Raw genomic sequence first — 23,245 nt, forward strand, 5'->3', positions numbered from 1 at the left:
GGGCACCACCCACTACCACCTTGGGCGGTGGTGGTCAACGGTGGCTCATGGCAGCAACCACCACCTCGCGGTGGTGGTGGTGGATTTTCCTTAATTTTTCCATCCACATATTGCTTCTACCACATCACACCAAACTTCACACACATATTTTCACTAAAAACACACACAACCACCTCCCACGATGGTTGCCGGTGGCACGAGATGGTAGAAGGCGGCAACCACCATGGTTGGTGGCCATGGTGGTTCTTTTCGGTTTCCGGCCAACAAACACACATACACAACCGAAAACCACAACCAAAAGACACCTACACTCACTGAGAACACAGTTGGTCCCTCGTTAGGGTAGCGAACCTCGACCGGAGCAATCTTAAAAAGAAGGTTGCACGAGCGGCGGCAGCTAGTTGCTGTGGAACGAAATCAAGAGCGAAGGGCTAGCCGGAACAGCGACGACAACTTCCAAGTGCGGCTGTGGATGGTGAAAGAAACCAGATGCAGAAGAAAGGTGGCGGAATAGTGGCAGCGGACACACCCAACACTTACGTCGACAATTTTCTCTCATCGGAAGGGTAGTTTCTGCGACGCTCGGCGGTAGCAGCGAAAATAGGGATGGCGGCGCCGGAGATGGTAGAGAAGAGGGTGGCGGCTGGAGAAGAACAAGCTAGGGTTAGGGTTTCGGTGATGTAACGATGGAAAGAGGAAAGGAAATGACAGACGGGTCTTAAACTCTCGTCTCCATATTAAAATTTCACTCCGCATGACATATTCAACCCCTCCTTCTCTAAACATTACAATCTAAATCCTTATTTTACTCTTTAGCCCTTGCTTCCCAATAATCCTTTCAATACAAGTCCAAAAGATACAATATAGACTCCACATTCTGAGATTATAATATTTAACTCCCATGGCTAACACTGGTAAATTATTATGGATTTAGTGCTAATACAATCACATATAATATAATTCACATCTCGGGGTTTTAGGGTTTATTTTTTTATTTACTTATTTTATTTAATATTATTTATTTAATTTCAAATGGAATGTTACAATTCTCCCCCACTTAAATTTTGATTTTTTCCTCGAAATCATTCCATACCATACCCAACAAACCAACAACCTAAGCAGCATGGCCACAACCTCGAGCATACCACAGCCTTCCCCAAGCTGTTGGATTAGTGTCTAAGTCCATAACTATTTTGGTATGTACTTGACCCGATGGTGCATGGTCCTTTTGGGTTGCCTTCACCAAAGCAACTTGATAGGATAAATTATGGAGATAAAGGATTAAATATGGTTTATTAATATATTATGAGAATAATATATTAAAGGAGAAATCATATTGTTTAATTAATATTAGTCAATAATTAATTGGTAATTAGTTTTGTGACTAAAAGAGATTAATTAAACTTAAGGGATTGGAATTGTAATTATAAGATAATTGCAATTTGGGCCATGGATTGCCTTTTATTATAAGGTGGACGAATTCTATGGGGGAAGCCCATATGAAATCGTCCAAGGCCTCATGGAAAGGGCTCCATGGGTTGCTTAGGGCTAAAAGCAACTAAATTAGGGTTTCCTTGTTAGATAACCCTAATTGCCTCACTATATATAGATCCCTTAAGGACCAAAAACGTGGCTAAGCTTCTTGCTAGGGTTTTCACACGGTTTTGGCAGCCTCCATCCTCTCTCCTCTTCATCGTCTTGCTTATGGTGTTTGTGAACCATTAGAGGAGTGACACTTGTGACTCTAAGCCTTTCTAAAGTCAATACAAGGAGATTTGGGATTGTTATTGCTACATAACAATCAAGGTAACATCTTAAACCTATTTTTATGTTAATATGATTACTTGTATGCTAGAATTAGGGTTTATAGTCTTGGATAACATGCATGTACAATAGAGAAACCTAGATCCAAGCATTAGGGTTTGTATAAGCACATAGGATGTCTTATGACCAAAACTCATCAGTGGTATCAGAGCCTAGATTGGTTTCTATTGTATTGATGTTTGACATGTTTGAAAAATTCGATTTTTTGGTTTCTGGAGGCTAGACTCGCCGAGTCCATAGCTGAACTTGCGGAGTCCATGCAGACTCGACGAGTCAACTCGTCAGATGGGGATATCTTCGCGATTTCTTGCTGTTTTGGCTTATGGAAAGTTTCCTTATCACAATAGATCAATATAAATCCGATTTTTTGATATATATGAGTATATTCTTGATCTAATTGAAGATATTTATCAATTAATAAGATAATTGTTTCCTTATGTGATAATTGATTAATTATTTTGATTAAATTGGTAAATTGTTTTGCAAGAAATCATTAAATAAATCAAATATGGATAATTATGTGATTAAATGTTACTTTAGATTATTTGTTATTTGATCCTTATGTTATGAAATGTTTCATATTTTCCCCTTTAGGTTTTATAGTTTAAATTTGAACCCAAAAGTTTTGTTGTTTTGAAATTTAAATAGTTAAAACCCTAATGTTTTGGAAAAAGGTTTCAAAACTTGCCCTCAAGTTTTGGAATTTAAAATTTTGGATTAATAGTTTAATTTGATGTATATTTAAATTCTAAACCCTAATGTTTTGAAATGTTTCAAAATTTGCCCTCAAGTTTTGGAATTTAAAAGTTGATTAAAAGTTTAATTAGGAATGTTAAATTCTAAAACCCTAGTATTGTTTTGAAAAAGTTCAAATCACACCCTTATGGTTTTATTAATTAATTAAGGTGTATAATTAAAAGAAATTTAATAAATCCATAAAAGTTTAGGTTTACAATTTAATTGAATTAAAAGTATAATTGTTAAATTAAACCACCTAGTATTTTAAAAGTTGTAAAATACACCCTATACTATATATATAACATTAAAAGTCTAACATTATATATATGTATGAGTAAAAGTCAGTCTTACCGTTAGTAGGCCTCATTCACGAAGCTGGTCTATAAGGGGTGTTTAAGGAAATTGCCTATAAAATGGCGATTGAATGGGTATCCACTCCTACCCACCGCACTCTTGACTAGTGGAGGGTCGTTAGCCGAATGAGTAGGATAGGACACAACCTTCCATTATAAGTATAATGAAGTACAAAAGTAACTAGATGTTTTTCAAATTCCCAATCTTAGTTACTTAGGCAAAGTGAATTGATGCAATTCCATGAAATTACACTTTGTGCCCTTGCGAAGACGTTAGTGGAGCATGTATGGTTTACCGGCACACTAAATGGTTCTAAGCAAAGGTATCAAAGGGTGACTCAATGTTTGTCATAGTTCGGTGGAGCGTGTGTGGTTTACCGGCACATCGAATAGGTGACTGTAACATGTGAGGGCACCATGTAAGTTTGCATGGTTATTCACACCCGCTTTGTGATCCTCGGCATCCCAGTCACAAACAAGAGGGGCATATCGAGATTTAAACATGCCATTGAAAGTTCAATGAATTTCAAAGGATCTAGGAGTTTTCATAGATTTAAAACTTAAAATTTCTTTTTCGTTTTTCATGGTGGAAATTAGTGAATCGTCATTCACTTACCTTAAAATGTTCTGCAATTTGGGTTACGGCATCCCTCTCCCGAGTTGTAGAATATTGTGTTGGGTCCTAGCCTTAGTATCTCATTTGGGTGATTTACTATGGACTCAATCAATCAACTAACTTGAATTTATTTTATCCCATTTTGTAGATGTCAAAGTTCGACAACTATGGTCTTCCCAAATCCCGTGGAACAGGCATTCCACATGAAGATGGTATTCCACAATTCAATCGAGGAACGAGAAATCATGCTTCACTTCCTCCTCCTCCTCCTCCTATTGTTCTCCCCAACCCACAAGTTTAAAGACTTGAAAAGTTCAAGATCACTCAAGCCCTTTTGGAAAGTAAACATAAAGAAGGAAAGTCGGTGTGTGCACACGTCCTAGGGATGAAGTCACACATTGATAGGTTAAGAATGTTGGGATTCGTTGTCTGTGAGGAAATGGCTGTTGATTGGGTCCTTCAGTCACTTCCAAAACTCATATAGTGAGTTCGTAAGAGAGTACTATATGATGAACCGTGACGTGACACTTATAGATCTCACCTATATGCTTATTGCTGTTGAATTAGCAATGGTTTGGCGCAATAGAAAAGCAAAGTTGATTGGTGAATCTGTCTTCAAGACCTCTATGGATAAAGACAATGGCAACGAAAGACATGCTATGATCGAAAAGTTTGATCATGAGAGAAAGGCAATGTCTGAAGTAGTTCCATGTCATGTTCCAAAAGAATCAATTTGCTTTTATTGCCAAGAGAAAGGGCATTGGAGACGAAGCTGCCCCATTTACCTAAGAGATCTAAGACATGGGAGAGTCGAAACGTATAGCTCTAATATAGGTAAAATCCATTAACTAACTCTTTTAAGCTTCTATTCTAGATTCTTAATACATAATGTGATAAGATTACAATTGATGTTTTGTAGGATCAAAGAAAAGAAAGGAAGCTTAAGGGAAGAAGTGAGCAGAAATCGTGAAGGAATGGATTTCGATCGCATTTCTCGAAGATTAGATTCTTGAGCTACTACTTAGAGTTAGAATTAGATTGCTAAGAAAGATGTATTAGCATAGTTTTTCAATGAATTGCATTGTAAGGACAAACTTTTCCGCAATAAAAATTAAATTTTGATTTTATATTATTTATTTATCCTTGCAATGGCGTATATGAAAAATTGATGTTTGAATGTTTCTATAATGGATTTGGTTCTTATTATGTTATGGAAAGTCGAGAGTTTACCGAATACGGAGAGTTTCTCATCGCCCAAGTTTCAATTGGACAGAAACTTGGAATCATGCAACTTGGTTGCACGATGAATGAGAAATTTCATATTTGGAAATTAGACTAATTCATTGACAAAGTGTCAAGTGAAGGACTAGGAGATCGAGTACACAAAGTTGTGTGTTGATCAAGTCCACCACAAGAGAAACAAAGACATTAGTCATGATTTACTAAAGGTTTAGTAAATATGATTATACTTATAAGAATAAGTGTAATTCTGAATTGATTGAAAAAGGTTTAAATCAATAGCAGAACGAATAAGAAGAATCAAGTAGGCAGAAAGATAAAAGTTTCTCCATTCTAAGAAGAAGGGAGAGTACCTTTTATGCTTTATGATAGGACTTAATGATTGAGAACCATATCTCAATTGATCCTCTAAGTGAGTCTTAGTACAATTGTATGTTTAAGAAGAGGAATCAAGGATTGAAGAAATGGTTAAATCAAGAAGTCTATCATACTTCGTTCCAATAACAAGTCTTAAAGTTAAGATTGTGATAATGAGTGAAAAGTATTAAAGGTTTATAACATTCATCAAATATGGAAAGTTGTGATGTCTTAGATAAGACAAAGACCAACTAGAACCAATTTATGAAGTGTTTTGATAAAAGCTACACTAACTCTTGAATATTTGTTTGTCAAGAAATGTTTATTGACAAAAGGATCTTATATGTCAAGGAGTCAGTGGGAGTCTTAATGGTCTTGAAAGGTTTCAAGAACAAATCAAATAAACCTTATCGATCATCACTAGCACACGAGTTGAGGTTTACAACCTATCGTGATGACATTATTTTGGTTCTGTGCCAATCCAATCGAGTTAATTATGCATGAGAGTTCTATGAGTTCTCATTTTGAACGCATAAAAGGCAAAGCACCTTAATCAATGAAAGGTACATTGATAGGAAAGGGTGAGCTGCTTAACTACTTGGAAGACATGTTGGGCAGCTGTGCTACCATAAGGCAAGAAATCGAGATTAAGAAAGTTCGATCCATATGAGGTTGAATTTTTCATGAACTTTGGTTTTGACAAATTCACATGGATAGGAACAAATACACCGTTAAATCTAAGTGGCATAAGATTTCCTCCTTCATGAAAATGATTGTGAGGAAATGCTTTCACTAAAAAAGATTTTAAGAAGATAGTGATCGTAAAATTGCATTCTCGAATTCGATTATGGTTACGGTATCCTTTTCCATAATTTGAATTGTGAGGTTTGGCAATTGTTTACACACACATATGAACTATCTAAGGCAAAGGTGTATAAGTTCTATAAGCCTTGATAAAAGATTATCAAAGCACTAAGTATTAGAAACATGAACTTAAGAAATTCAATAAGCATTGTTTTTCTGAAAGTTAAGATGTTTATGAATACATGTCGAAGCTAGTGGGAGCATAAGTGTTATGTTTTATAATAATCATCAAGATATTGGGAGCATAAAATTTATTATTGTATGATTATTAAGGAACGTATTGCAAGTTGGAAATATTAATTATAGAAAACAAGAGTTATACCTTGCAAAGTCGTAAGGGTTGTAAAGTTGTTTTGCTATAATTAAGGGAGAGAATATTATGCTTCATTTCAAATCTAAAGGCTTAGGCTGAGAAATGTTAATAAATTTAGTCAAGGGTACATAGTGTGTTCTTAAAAATTTCGATTATGATTACGATATTCCTCTTAACAATTCGAATTTTGAGAACATAGCAAATAAAACATTATGCGTCGTGTCCCATACGCTTCGGGTATAGCATCGATTGCAAATGCTTTAATGACTGACCATTCTAAATTTTTTCAAATGTCTAGCGCATTTAGAGGGAAAAGGGACTAGAAATGGTTTTGACTAAAACAATTAAACAACTATCAAAGGACAACCCAAAGTTCGACAAGGATTGGTCGCTTGTGAGTAGTTGGAAGTATAGTATTGGAAAATTTGGAAATGTTTCCATATTGGATGGACCATATCGGCATTATTATGAATAGATAAGATTCTATTAAGAATAAGTTGTCATATGGAAATTATGGAAATGTGTCCATATTGGGAATTGAAAATCTATGACTAGATTAGAAACTTTTATGGAAAAGGATGTTCAAAGGAATGTACTTTGAGTGAGAGACACCATATCTAAGGAATTGTCTTATTTCCAATAGAAGACTTTGTAATATCATTGGCAATAGTCTTTGTGACTTTGGTGCAGTGATATTACGAAAGGATCATTGCATAAAATGTTAGAATCTAGCATATTCTATAAGTAGCAAGAATTTGATATTCTTACACTTATGAAAAGGATTTGGAGTTGTGAAATGAGAATGATTGGAAATGTGCTCAATTTGGTCTATTTCACAAAAGTAAGAACCATAGGTAAACATTGTGTGCATGATAGGAGCATGGGACAAGTGTAATAATTCAAGTAAGAAGTTGATTACTCGAAACGACAAATAATGAGTAATCGATATGCTGATAAATAAAAGGTGTTTTATTTATACTCAAAGGTTTGAGGCCATATGGGATTAGTATTATTCTTGTGTTTCACATTTGCATGTTTTGACTTCCAGAATAACTGAATTTATTAAGAATAATCGAATTATTCAAACGGGCCACAGTCGTTCATATGTTGGAAGTAGATATGAATGAAGATTGTCATAAATAGGTGTGTGGATTGTCTAAAAGAGTATTAGACATAAGCAAATGTTTGCTGCAACGTTCATGAGTGCTTATGAATATGAATTTGAGCATTGGATCAAACCCACGCTCACTTGGATCACTCCATGAATTGTATCACGAGTGATTGGTGAGACGATAATATCTTATATTCTTGAAACCGAGATGTGTGAGTTGTATCTTGCGAATCGGTTGCACATTGATAATATGAAAACGCACCAGTAACTTGGTGTTATAAAACATATTATTGTGTGTGATTTGGTGAGTAAGTGCAAGCAAGCATTGTATCAAAGTTTATCCGTTCCTTTTATCCAAGGTAGGATAAAAGCGATATCTTTGGGCCCCTCGATGATTTAGTGATGACAAACGTAAATCCTCGGCCGGGCTAGGGCTAATTTGATTTGTTCAATTAGTCAGTCATCATAAATCAGAAATCGAGATATAGTACAAAGAGAATGATTTGAAATCATATCTCATATGATATCTAGAATGGAGGAATATATGATCCCTTATCTAAGGACACGCGTATCTGATATGATCAGAGTTGACATCGGCTTTGGAAAGCTACGATTGCAGATCAGGATCTGAAGTCATACGCATAATAGTTATTAGACTTATCCAAGTGGGAGACTGTTGGATTAGTGTCTAGGTCCATAACTATTTTGGTATGTACTTGACCCGATGGTGCATGGTCCTTTTGGGTTTCCTTCACCAAAGCAACTTGATAGGATGAATTATGGAGAGAAAGGATTAAATATGATTTATTAATATATTATGAGAATAATATATTAAAGGAGAAATCATGTTGTTTAATTAATATTATTCAATAATTAATTGGTAATTAGTTTTGTGACTAAAAGAGATTAATTAAACTTAAGGGACTGGAATTGTAATTATAAGATAATTGCTATTTGGGCCATGGATTGCCTTTTATTATAAGGTGGACGAATTCTATGGGGGAAGCCCATATGAAATTGTCCAAGGCCTCATGGGAAGGGCTCCATGGGTTGCTTAGGGCTTAAGCAACTAAATTAGGGTTTCCTTGTTAGATAACCCTAATTGCCTCACTATATATAGATCCCTTAAGGACCAAAAACGTGGCTAAGCTTCTTGCTAGGGTTTTCACACGGTTTTGGCAGCCTCCATCCTCTCTCCTCTTCATCGTCTTGCTTATGGTGTTTATGAACCATTAGAGGATTGACACTTGTGACTCTAAGCCTTTCTAAAGTCAATACAAGGAGATTTGGGATTGTTTTTGCTACATAACAATCAAGGTAACATCTTAAACCTATTTTTATGTTAATATGATTACTTGTATGCTAGAATTAGGGTTTATAGTCTTGGATAACATGCATGTACAATAGAGAAACCTAGATCCAAGCATTAGGGTGTGTATGAGCACATAGGATGTCTTATGACCAAAACCCATCACAAGCAACCAAAACCAACCCTTACAAGGCTCTCTAAGTTGCATATGGATGAATTTCTTGCAACATAATCACATTTACTCAATCTGAAATCTGAAGTCTCGAGATGGTCTGACTCCCTGACATACCATGCATACTGAATTATTATTGTAGAATCCTGCTCCCTCATCTCCCAGCTAACTACTCAACCTGTAATAACTTGAGGTTCCTACTAGAAAATAGAATCACAGACCTAATATACCTGCAGAAAACTCATAATTGACAATAGTTTCAGATAATCCTTCGAGTAGGAGACTCATCCCTGCAACGGTTAGACTTAGACGAGAGCTGCACAACAGAATCTAATCATCTAATCTAAGATTATCCAAACCTGATTGCAGGTGACCTGACATCGCCTCAGGATAACTTGCTACCCCACACTCGAGTTCCATATAAATAATACCGCCCCGGCTTATCTTGATCCTCACACTGATGGAACCAATCCAAGACACAATCACAAGCGCTCACCTACCATCCAAAACTGAATCCATTCATTACCCTTGAACCCTTTGATCGATGACCTCGGCATATAAATACCCCAATCCTTGTTCCACTGAAATGAAAATCCCACACAAAACACTTGCAATACCCGACTCGAGATTCCAATCAAAACCAACCCAATGCTTAACTTATGACCCATGATCCATGAAACTGCACTTGCCTACCACTCAATACCTTCTGATAACAACATCCCCTTGCTAGACCGTGATATAAATGACTCCCAACCCATAGCTGAGAGTATCAGTCTCGCACCTGGTCCAACTACCAGGTTCCCAAGAGTCTAGATAACAAAGCTACCTAGTCCAAACATCCCTCTGCACCACATATTTACCACACACTCACTCCTGAAATCCAAGACCCAATACCTAAACCATCAGTCTCTACCAGGTCCCACCCGCTTAGCCATAATTGCACGAGCCTTGCCCACGGGTCCCACCTATCTAAAGCTACATAGGCCCAGCTCCACCTTGGACGCCAATGGTCCTCAATCTAAAACAGGGAAACATACCTCGGCAATCCCGTCAGTCGTGCCTACGACGTGAACTAATCCCCTCAAAACTCGTGACCACCTCATCGATTGGATACCTCAAATGAAGAATGCTATGATCCCATCACGGTCTCACAAACTTCTAACCAACCATGATTACCACCCCAAATACTCTGAACCGAACCCGCGATCGACTAAAATCAATCCGGTTTTCAAGTCATGCTTCGAACCCCGAAGCCATCATCAGGCTAGAACAAGTGGCGAGGCTCTAACACAACCCTCGACCTAGATCCTTCCACCAACCTGCTATGCATAACAAGAAGATGTTGGCCAAATGTTGGTAGTTCCCTAGACTCTCACTTACACAACCCCAAGCTAAACGGCCACTTGGGTCATCTCTCTTCCTGACCAGGATATGGAACTTGCCCTAGTTCCACACCCGATCCAACTCCCGAAAATTCTAATTGATTCTCCCCCACTTGGATTTGACAATGCTCTTTCATCTCATAATTCTAATGGATTCCCAACCCATCAAACCTCAAACAGCATGAACCGCCTATGACGTGCACTTACCAAAACTAGCGTTCCATTACTAGTTAATCTCAACGATTGGCCAACTCCTGGAATCCGAAAGAGTACCTTCGAGACCTTACCCAACATGATGATCCAAAACACCTCCTATGATACCATACTAATTCCTTGAGTTCTTATGTCGGCGACTAAGAACCATAACCCTTTCCATGCACTGACAAACCTAAACTCTAATTTCTATCCTCAAGGAATCACTAAACTTTAACCAACTAGAACCCATACAGATATAAAACTCCCCTGACACTTTCTATGGCCAATAAACTCATGCATCTGTCCTCACCATCTACCTGCTACCGCTCCTCTCCTAGCAATGGTAGTGCTTGAACTCACAAGCTCTTCTATAGATAATTTCCGATCTTACCTAAACATATGATAAAAACCCATGAATCCTGACTTCACGGGAGAACTAACCCAATAACCCTGACCATAGGTCCTCCAAGAAATACTCTTGAATTGATCCCGACAAAGACCCGGATCAACAACAGGAAACACTGAACCCACTCAACAAGATACGAACTTCTTGAAGATTCTTCAAAGACTCCCGACATGCAGAATGGCATATCCCAATCCTTGATATTATAATCTAGACAATAACGGATAATCGACCCGAGATATAGCTTACACAACCCAATCGAAATTCCAACCTACTACCAATTCCTAATATCAACCCCGGAGCATCTGGAGAAATCCTGACTTCCTCCTAAGTACATGGTACAGAACTCCCTTCCGATCCCTAGTGACAAAACTAACCATAAGATCCTCCAAGCCTTGGGATCCCAATGAGCCCCCGACTGCCCTATCATAATCTCGGCCCGAAAGGCCCCGAGCTTAACATCAAGAACTCTAATATCCCTTCCTTGACTAAATCCAAGACCACCGGGGTCCACTCTAAAATACCACGAGTAATCTGCGATGAGATGAACTCCCACATCCACGCATCGATCGGCTGAGTACCGGAGCCTGAGCCAGAACCATAACCTGAACCCAATTCCTGAGAGCTCAACACCATACTGCAAACAACATGCGAAAGATCCATGTATACCCATGAATACTCATCCCACAGGCTTCCTAGATTTTCGAACACTCTCCCCGATTAAAGTATGGATCCTGTGCTTTCAATAGTACGGGCCCAATACTACCTTCCAAACCTATCCATACTTTCCTCAAGAAACCTCCCGAATCCTCTAAGTCATCTTCTCAAATCCATACACCAAACACTTGCGACCTAACACAACAAAACCCACTGAAGTAGTCCCTGGGTTTTCCTAGGTTCCAAACCTCACACTTCATTAGCTGTTGAAGAACTCCCTATAATGCCAGTCGCCTACCTCATGAACACAATCACATGCAACCAAGCTTAGACAATCGTTCAAGTAATATACTCCTCCTTACAACGGTTGGACTCAAACAAGAGATGCGTAATAGAGTCAAATTTGTCACTCTGAGATTATCCAATCTTTGTCACATGTGACTTGACATATTCACTTAATAGTTAACTTCTATCACCTAGAAATTCCACCAAGCACAAAGCAAGCAACATTCGTGCAGTATCACTCCAACCCAACCTACTACAATACATACTAGGAGCTCCCACTCCCTCTATGGATTGCCTTACACATCCGAATCAAACCCAATCCAGCATCTCATGCTTCCTAGACTACTAGGCATCACATGATAGGCCAACCTATCGCTGAATAATAAGAACTAGCATGCAAGTCTACAAGCTCATACAATAGGCAAAGAAGCCATCTCTCCAAGCATTCTATCATGTAGAAAACCAAGCAGATTGTTAGTCCTAACTAGCATGCGATTCATAGATTCATAAGTCAAATCATAACAAATAACATGTATGGGTATTCTGGGAAAACTTACTTGAGCTCAACTGATTGGATGCACCACACCCTTTCTTCTTTTAGAAAAAATTTCTTTCTAAAATATATTTCTTTTTGAAAAACTTTACCAAATCCTCAGTTTGAGTCCAGACACAACCGAGAGTGTGCCCAAATCCTTCAAACCAAGGCTCTGATACTAACTTGTACCGAGCCAAAAATACAGACATAAAATTTCATTTTATTTATAATTAAAGGATCATCAATTAACAGCTTAAATAAAATAGGTACATTATAATCAAAGTATAAATCCCAGAACAAGTCAAATGCGGAACAATAAGTGTGCGTGTCATGCAGTCAACTCGAGCTCTTCCTTTGAAAACCGAAGTACCTGAAACATAAACTGAAAACCATAAGCACAAAGCTTAGTGAGTTCCCCAAGATAGCACATACCATACATACAATAAACATACAATGGGCCCCACCCAGTCATTGAGCCCCGTCCGATCACTAGACCTCGTTCGGTCATCGAGATGGGCTCGGAAAGCATATAAACACATACACAAATAATATACATAGCATACAGATAGTCATCGGGATCCGCCCGACATCGAGCCTTGACCCGAAAAACATATAAACACAACACATGCAAGAGTCATGGACACAACTAGCATACTAACAACATAATATAAACATGGGCCGACCTTGGTGACTTCGAACCGCTAAACCCAGTAAGGAAACTCACCTCGCACTGCTAAAGTCCTGCAGATAAAACTCCAGTTGCTGGCTGGCAGATCCCCGAACTGTCAACATCAAAACAACACCCAATTAATAATTGGGTCCCAATGCATAACCATAAATCCATACTTGGGGTAAAAAGACTACTTTATCCCAACCTAGCTTGATCCCAGTCCAAGGCCCCAACTCACACTTTGAAGACCCAAAGGCCAAACAATCAACCAAGGCCCAACATATGGCCCAATTTTCCAAATTGGGCCCAAACCCCTTACATGGGCCTTACTCTAAAGCCCATCCAAATATCCTAGTCCATACACTTATTCTCAGATGGCCCAAACGAACCCAAACACCTAGGCCCAAAAGAAAGGCCCAAACAAAATTAGGGTTTTCACATAAAATGACGATTAGGGTTAAGTAAGATCACTTAACTCATTAAGGACTTAATACATTAAGCCCATCACTACACTAGGTCAATCACACAATGTGGTCGGGCATAATCCATAATTCCAATCCAACGGTCCAAAATGCGGGTCCCAACAAGTCCAAAACTAAAATCTCCAAAATTTGGGTTTTCTAAACCCTAATTAGGGTTTCCAACCCAAGCACATGTTAGAAGGTCCAAAGTTAAGTTTTTAGATCAATTAGGGTTTCACTAGGTCGGACACCACCCACTGCCACCTCAGGCGGTATTGGTCAACGGCGGCTCACGGCGAAAGCCACTACCTCGCGGCGGTGGTGGTAGATATTCCTTAATTTTTCTGACCAAATATTGCTTCTACAACATCATGCCATACTTCACATGCATATTTTCACAAAAAAAACACACACACGTACACAGAGCCACCTCCCACGGTGGATGATGGCGGCACAAGATGGCAAAAGGCAACAACCACCATGGTTGGCGGCCATAGTGGTTCTTTTCGGTTTTCGGTGAACAAACACACATACACAGCTGATAACCATAGCCAAAACACACTTACACACACTGCGAACATAGCTGGTCCCTCCTTAGGGTAGCGAACCTCGACCGGAGCTATCAGAAAATGAAGGTTGCACGAGCGGCGGCGGCTAGCTACTGCAGAACGAAATCAGGAGCGAAGGGGCAGCCAAAACAGTGTCGGCAACTGCCGAGTGTGGCTGTGGATGGCGACAGTGTCACACCCCCGAACCAGACGGCGGAAACGTCTGAGGGCTCTTGTGACTTAAATTGAATACCATCACAATGAATATACATGAATCATAACATAATTCATCACCATGCATTGAAATATTATAGCTGATATTGTTTACATTCAGTACATTGTTTTAGACATTACAAATCCATAACATAAGCTGTTCGATAGATAATCTAAGAAAAACACCATGACATAACTTGGTACTTATTCTTCGGCTTACCTGTTACCTGAGAATACAAGTTATTTTGAAAAACGTCAACATATGAAATGTTGGTGAGTTCATAAGTAATGTTATGGTAAAATGATTTGGTGAAGTTTGTAAAACCCAGAAAATCCGATATTTTCTAAAAAGAGTATTTGTTTATAAAAAGTGTGAAGATCCGTGAATATATGCTTGTTGATTTTTTTTAAAACGTGTATAATTGTTGAACTTTTGTATAAATCACGCAAGTGAAATTGTTGAACTTCCCGGGAAAACCCGATGTTTTCCCAATACGTAAAATACATGACTTGTTTATTGTTATACCATTTCGTCGAACGATTTTGATTACCTGGGTGACATTGGATTAATTAGGGTTTGTGAGTTGTTATAATCATGCATTAAAGAAAATGACTAGTTTATAACTACAGGTTACGAACGATCCTTAAAGGCGTCGGCCATTACTACTCACTTAATCCACCCACCCTGATTACTAATGTTTATCGTCCTGAATCTGTTACTTTGATTTCTCATAAGCCCAACAACCGAGGAGAATGGAGGGTACGAAGCCCCCTTTATTTCCAAGAGTTATTCAAGGCTATCGGAAATGCGAAAGACACTTGGCCCAACTCACATTTGACTTCTCGACCTCACTAGCATTACTAATGGGCCACTAGGGCCCAATAGCACGTTAGAGCTATTGAAAGTCCTTTTACGTGGAATTGGGTCATAGAAGGCCCATTAACACGTAAGCGTATGCCCTTCGGGCCCAAAGATCATGTTATTGGGCTAGCAAGGCCCAACAAGCATAATTTGAAACTTCCAAGTCCAAAGTTTGTAAGTTAACTCATCATAATTATTGTGTGTTTATTGAAATGCTTTGGTTTTATGATTTTGTTTTGTTATTGATTCGAGACCGAATCAATTCGTTTTGTAACGATATTTGTTGTTGAGAATGTATTTGTTTTTTCGTTTCGTCGGTAGTCGTGGATCTTGTATTTTGTATTAATGACTTAATTTGTTTAAAAATGGAGTTTAATCATTTTCATTACCCTCCTTTTATAAAAAGTAACACTTTTGTTCCTTTTAAATAAAATAGCTTCATTTTTAGTCCTTAAAATGCTTTTCTTGACACTTTTGTATAATTTATTTGCTGAAAACACGATTTTTAACCGAAATTTTACTTAGTTGATAGATTCAGCCCCTCTAGAATAGTGATAATCAGTTAAGGACTCATTTTTCACAACTTTTACAATTTTAGCCGAAAATCTAAAAAGTTTGCATTTTTGGTCCTTTTTTATAATGAAAAGCATTTTTGACCCTTATAAACATTTTGTTATGCTAAATACCCCCTATTTTATAGAAAGTTACATTTCCAGCCCCTCAACTTGTAAAATTTCGCATTTGGAGGCTTATTGGGCCGAGAAGCCCATAATTAGCCCATTAGGTTAAAAATTTACATTTTAAGTCCTTAGAAGTTTCTAAAAATCAGAAAAATATTTAGGGAAACTGTTTTGGCCCCTTTTAACCTTCAAGAAACCATGACTTGTTGATTTTTACCCCAAGTTTGTATTTTTGACAATTTAAGCCCAAAAATGGGTTTTATGTTCAAGTATGTTCATTCTAACCTTATAAACTATTTTTATTGACTTGATTAGTGTAAAATAGCTTAAGTTATGTTTATTTCCTTTCTCATGTCTTAGATCTCGGTTTTACACACTTTTTGATAACATATTCATCACAAAACACATGATATCACACACATACATGCATCAAATCACACATAGCATACATATACACATAGATCTACACATTTTCTTGTATTCCCCCCCCCCCCCCCATAAAACTCATGAAAACCGAAAAGAAAGGGGTATGAAACTCACCTTGAGTTGTGGTTCGGATTTTGAAGAAGATTTGGAGAAGTTTGGTGCTATTTTCGGCCCTATCAAGTTCCTTGGATGGATCTCGAACTTAGTGGGTTCTAAGATGCAAGATCATGAACTTGAATGGATTAAGAGATGATTTTTGATGAAAGGAAGTGAGTTAGATCATAGATTTAAGCACCAACTTACCTTGAATGATGATTTACTTGATGAAAATCCTTAGACTTCAAGCCAAATTTTCAAGATTTTGGATGAAGAAGAGTTGATGATTCTTGAGTGATTTAGAGAGAGTTTTGTGAGGTGTGTGTGTTTATTCTCTTGCTCTCAACCGAAGGAAAAAGAGAGAGGGGAGAGAGTGCATGGAAACATGAGTAAGGGCTTGGATGTATGATGAATAATGGCCTAGTTACCTACAAAATAACAATGAGGTGGCTAGCAAAAGTCAACCCTTCTTCTTGGGTTTGGCTTAGGCCGAGAATGGAGAGGGAAAAGAGAATGTTTTGGCCTCAAATGCTTAAGCCCAATTTCATAGTTATGTTAAGTGATTTTTGGTCCAAATAAATATAAATGTGATTCTTATGACCTATTAGGGCTAAATTAGGTTAGTTATGGCCCAATAAGGTCCATTTAAATATTTTGTTTCATTCTAGGCCCAATATGTCCCAAAATATTAAAATAAATGAAAGTGGGTCCAATTAGAGCCCATTCGAGAGTTCTAAGCCCAAGATAGTCCAATTGGAAGCTTATTGGTCCATTAGGCCCAATAAGGAAATCCTAGTCCAAAATGGACTCAAACAAGGATTTCTAGGGTTTCCAATTGTTTGTTGGCTATTTGCAGTGCATGTATGAAGTGTTTGATTGAAATTTTGTTGTTATTGAATAAGCATCTTACATGCTTTCACATTGTTGGTTCACATTTGTTATCATTGTTCAATGTTTACAAGTCTTCAAATTCCTAGTTGTGACAGACAGAAAGAAGATGAAGAAGAAAGGTGGCAAAATGGTGGCAGCGGACACACCCAACACTCATGTCGGCAACTTGCTCTCACCGGAAGGGTAGTTGTTGTGACGCTCAGCGGTGGCAGCGGCCATATGGATGGCAACGCGGGAGATGGTAGAGACGAGGGTGATAGTTGGAGAAGAACAAGCTAGGGTTAGGGTTTTAGTGATGCAACGGGGGAAAAAGAAGGGAAGTGACAGACGGATCTTAAACTCCCGTCTCCATACTAAAACTTCACTCCATATGACATATTCGGCCTCTCCTTCTCTAAACATTACAATCTAAATCCTTATATTACTCTTTAGCCCTTTCTTCCCAATAATCCATTCAATATAAGTCGAAAAGATACAATATAGACTCCAAATTTTGAGATTATGATATTTAACTCCCATAGCTAACACTGATAAATTATTATGAATTTAGGGCTAATACAATAACGTAGAATATAATTCACATCTCAGGGTTTTAGGGTTTATTTATTTATTTACTTGTTTTATTTAATCTTATTTATTTAATTTCAAATGGAATGTTACATTTTTCTTCTTAGTTGCACGTATATACCATTGACAAGGTTGTGTATGGTGCATAGAACTAGAGCTTTCTCCTTTACCCACCTCAATATTACATTTTGCTACCCATTTGTTATGTTTACTTTCGTACACTTTAAACTCTCTATTTTAACTGATAGACCAAAGTATTACTGCATTTTTCACATGCTGCTTACTTTCAAATTGCATTCCTAACCTAATTTGGTTTTATGTTTCCTTCCAAACATCTATATGAATGTTTTCCTCTAAATTTTCTATGACATCATCTCCTATATTTCCAACATAATTCATAAAGTCTACAACTGTATTATCACTAACATCACTAGAGTCTTCCTCAACACAGCTTAATGACTCACTACTGCATTATGAGTTAGGATCATCAAATCCAAACTTAGTATTTGCCTCAAATCTATCATAGAGACTAATCATAAATAGACGATTTAGATTTGATTCGTCAAGATGGTTTAATGTACCGTATTTTATGCCTAATAATGTTTGAAGCAGAAACAGTTGATTTATCACCTTTGATGATTTCATTCTCATATTCAACATTATCACCCCAATAGAGACTAATCATAAATACACGATTTAGAGCCATAAATGTAACTGTAAGACAAATCGTATAATAACAGACATAAATTTGTATTATATCTATATATATATATATATATATATATATATATATACACACACACACACACACACATATACATATATATATATATATATATATATATATATATATATAGCTATAGCGTTTAATAGAAAATATATGCAAAATATTTAGAAAATGTACATACCTTATATTAAATATATGAAAGAACTAATCATGTGAATATTATGGAAGCATGAAAGAATTGAGAATGTATAATTAAGTGGAAACAATTTTGAAAGTATGATGAAGAACCTTTAGCTCGTAAGATCAAATTTATAGCATCAAAAAGTAGAATGAATTCAATTAAAAACTTTAGATATGAAAATTCATGCAACTTTAACTTTTAAGAATTTTTCAATAATTAGTGACATTTTTATTTTACACAGAGTGTTTTCTTTTCCAGGTTCATCTATTTGATTGGACAATTCATATATAAATATTAATATGTATATATTTATTATTTATATGATTCTAACAATATTTATATGTTACTTTTATTTATATAATTAAAATAATATTTAATATTACAATTTTTCGGAACAAAAATGAGATCGTTTGTGTAGTGAGGACAATTAATGCTATCTATAATGTTAAAAAATTTATTTAATCTACATAATATTATATATATATATATATATATATATATATATATATATATATATATATATATATACATACAAAACAATTGTTGAAAACCGTCTTAAAACTTTTGCAGTTCTTTTGTTTGAGTCTGGATTCAGACAAATGCTCTTCAAATTCACTCAAACCAAAACTCTGATACCAACTTGTAACATACAAAAATCACAACAAATTTAAACTTTTAAAAAACAACCCATTTACTCAAAAAGTGTTTACATAAGCATTGTTACCCAAAACATTATGTATACCTCAGAGTCTCCTAAGATCTAACATCATAAAACCAAGGATGTGTACGGTCACGCCTTCGCCTTGCCACGATCCTCAGAAGTACATGAAACAAAACTAAAACTACAAGCCAAAACTTAGTGAGTTCCCCCAAAGTACCACCATATAGCATAACAAGCAACAACATTCATACATAGTCTTCAGCATGACTGGACCGCCTCACCGGGCCTTCAGCCTATCTGGACCGCTCTCTGGGCTTTTAGTCTGATTGAACCGCCTCACATGCCTTCAGTCTATCCGGACCGCCCTGGATGTCTTCGCCCTCGATATCAGCTCGTCCGCCTCAACCTACTAAACCACAACCATAAAATATCGATATAAATGTTATCATAATAATCAGCAACACATGTAGTCCTACAAATCTACTAGTCTAATCAAATAACCAGTAAACACAAATCTCAGCATAACAACATACAACAAAACATGATATATAATCCAATGGACCGACCTTTGTGCCTTCGACTCATAAGTACAGTGAGGAAAACTCACATCAGTCCGAATACGGTCTGAATAAATCCCTACTCAGACAGTCGGCTCTACCTGACTCCTAATAATCAAAACATTTCTCATTCTAAATAAATAACAATTTCCCAAAATACCCTTGGTCAAAATCGGTCAAAATCCACAAATCAGACAAGTTAACCCAACCGAGTCAACTCAAACCTTGTACGCGGGGCGTACTTCAGATGTATGCAGGGCATACTCGTTGTCCGAGGAATCGGGGCTCAAATTATGTACGCGCAACATACCAATCGGTACACCCAACATACATACTAATTCTCCACTTAATGAGTTAAGTTCTTAATAATCAAGTTATTCTGACCAAATTGTAGATCCAAGTCCATAATATCATCCTTGACCATAAAGTTTCTAACTTTATTGTCTTGCATGGCCAATAAGTGCTAAATGCTAAAAAAAACCCCTCCTCTTAATCCATTAAGACAAAAAACACATGCATGGAGAATGATTAAGAGCCAAAACCTTATATTTATGCTTCTAAACCCCTCAAAACATATGAAAGGACAACTAGAATGGACTAGAGCATGCTATAATCCAAAAACGTCAAGACTCAGGACAAAATGCTCATGAAACAAGAACTTAGCTAGATCTAAGGAAATATAAGCCAAGTTTGAAACTTTATACCTCTTGGAGGTTACTAGAAAGGTGAAGACCCAAGATCCAAATCTTCTTCAAGCTTCCAAGGTGGCTCTACTTCCTTCTTTTTCTTTCAAGACCACCAAAAACACACACAAGGGTCAAGAATGCTTAAGAAAATGGCTAGGGTATGCTAAACTCGTATGAAGATAGTGGAGGATGATTAGAGATGAGGGTGGAGGCCATAAAGTTGCTTAAATAGGGTCTAAACCCTAAATCTTAGGGTTTGAAACCCTCACACGTATGCCCTACGTACATAATGTATGCCCAAATTACTAAGCCCTTGCATGTACACTGTGCGTACGAATCGTACACCAACGTACTAAGCCCTCGGCCCAACATTACAAAAATGTCATCGTGGGCCATTTTACAAGATTTCTCATTCACAAGGGCTAAAAATCATAAACCTTCATACTTACGGGTTAAATCTGGAAATACCTCATTGTCGGGATGTTACAAAATCTGAATGGCCATAGGAATTATGCTTGTCTGCATGAGTTAGTTGCGTTTTTTCTTATAAATTAAGTAGTTAACTATGTACTCTTGCACCTAAGTTTTCTTCATTTATATCATTCTAAATCAAAACCATGTTGTTTTTATGTATCATGGTTTTCCAGGACCTACATGAATGCAACTTGTATTGTTTCACTTGTTGTTGTTGGATTTACGAGAATGTACACAATCATATTGATGCTTGAAAGTCCTAGTTTCGTCAGATTCTGTTGGAATATGCATTATTCACAGATAGACATGAGTTGTTATTCCTTGCTCGGATATTGGAATGCAATTTTCGAATGGTTTCTCATGTACCCTTTTAAGGTTGGCTCTGATGTGGTGGAGATGAAGAACTTGATCAAAATCGGAACCATGTGCATCCCATTAATCAGAATATTATTTTTTTTTTTTGCATCCCCTAAATTGATGTCTGGTTTAAGTTTAGCTGTAAATGATTAATTATTTGTGTATTATATCATAATTTCTTATTTTTTTTATATAAAAAAATGGACTTTCAAAATGTTATTCAAATTATATAAAAAACAATGGACTTTCAAAATGTTATTCTAAGTATTTGATGGTAGCTTCTGGAGGGCATATGTTTTCATTCAACATGAAAGAGTTGAAAGAGTAATCAAGATATCACTTCACGACAGGATAATATCATTGTAGCACAATAAAGTTTTGGGTTTGGTCTGATTTGACTAATTATGTTATTTTTTTACGCAATAGGCCACCTAACTTTTATTGTACATGTCAATTAAGTCATTATCGTTAGTTTTTAATCATTCATCCGTTAACCTGTTATTCTTAAAGTACACAAATAGCCCCTATGGTTTAAATTTCTTTTGTAGTTGGTCCCTTACCAACAATGGTTTAAATTACACGACAAAAGTTGCCATGTTTCTGAAAAATGTGGGGACCAAAGTGTAACATTTCATGATAATTATTAATTAGCTTAATTAATATAATTTTTAAGAAACCCATAGTTCATCCCCGACCTCATCATTTCATTTCTCCGCTCCTTGATCTAAAGGATTGTAGATCGCTCAACGTAACGTTTCTACAATCCAAGATTCAAATCTATTTGGAAACAAACATCTCAATGATCAACGATGCCCTAGAATTAATCATCACAACTCCTTGATCTCGTTTACGATCTGAAATTCCGACTCCAATTTTACGATGGAAACCTTCCTCTCCAAGGAAGATACAGTTTCTTAATCCGTGGTTTATTTTCTCATGATTTAAATAAGATATTCGGATATGTTTTATCGTAGAGTTCTCTCCAAAGACGACGGTCAAGAACCATGGTTTGTTAATCTTCACTTGGCTATTTTTTCTTTTGATTATGTGTGTTCATATGATTAAAGGGAGCCGTCAGTTTGAAACTGTTGTGCAATTGGTGTTCTTTCCAAGTTTTTATAAACTTTAGGATTTCTAACTTACGTATCTTATGGATTTGATTTTGTGTATTCTTTCTTCTACTGTAATGGAGATAGTCCAGCTATACCAATTATATACAAAATATGATGCAATGTCTATGGAATTGAATCCGATGAACCATCAATCAATAATTAATTTGATTTTTTTGCCTGGTATAGATTGAATTTGATACACCCGAAATGGTAATTTCTGCCTACTATGTTTCAACAAGATTTAATGGGGAAGACAATGACAATGTTACACTTTGGTCCCCATAATTTTAGAAACGTGGCAGTTTTGGTTGTGTCGTAATTTAAACTATAGCGGATAAAAGACCAACTACAAAAGAAATTTAAATCATAGAGGCCATTGTGTAATTTATAATAACTGCTTAACGGAGGAATGATTAAAAAGTAACGCTAATGCCTTAATTAACATGTACAGTAAAAATTAGATAGCCGATTTCGCAAAAAAATAACATAGTGGGTCAAATTTTGTAACCTAAAACTTCATTGTGTTACATGACATTATCCCCGTCAGGACACTTATATGTTTCTTTTTTTAATTTAATGTGTAAAAGACTTATAAAATATCCAAAATACCCTCCATAGATCATGCTTAGCACGGCCCTTTAAGTTCATAGTAAATAATATATATTGATTGTACTATTCAAAACAATAAATTATAAAGAAATCTTAATTTCACAACTTAACAAG

This window comes from Lactuca serriola, chromosome 5 (assembly GCF_051521515.1).
Source record: "Lactuca serriola cultivar US96UC23 chromosome 5, Lser_US96UC23_V15, whole genome shotgun sequence".
NCBI classification, from domain to species: domain Eukaryota; kingdom Viridiplantae; phylum Streptophyta; class Magnoliopsida; order Asterales; family Asteraceae; genus Lactuca; species Lactuca serriola.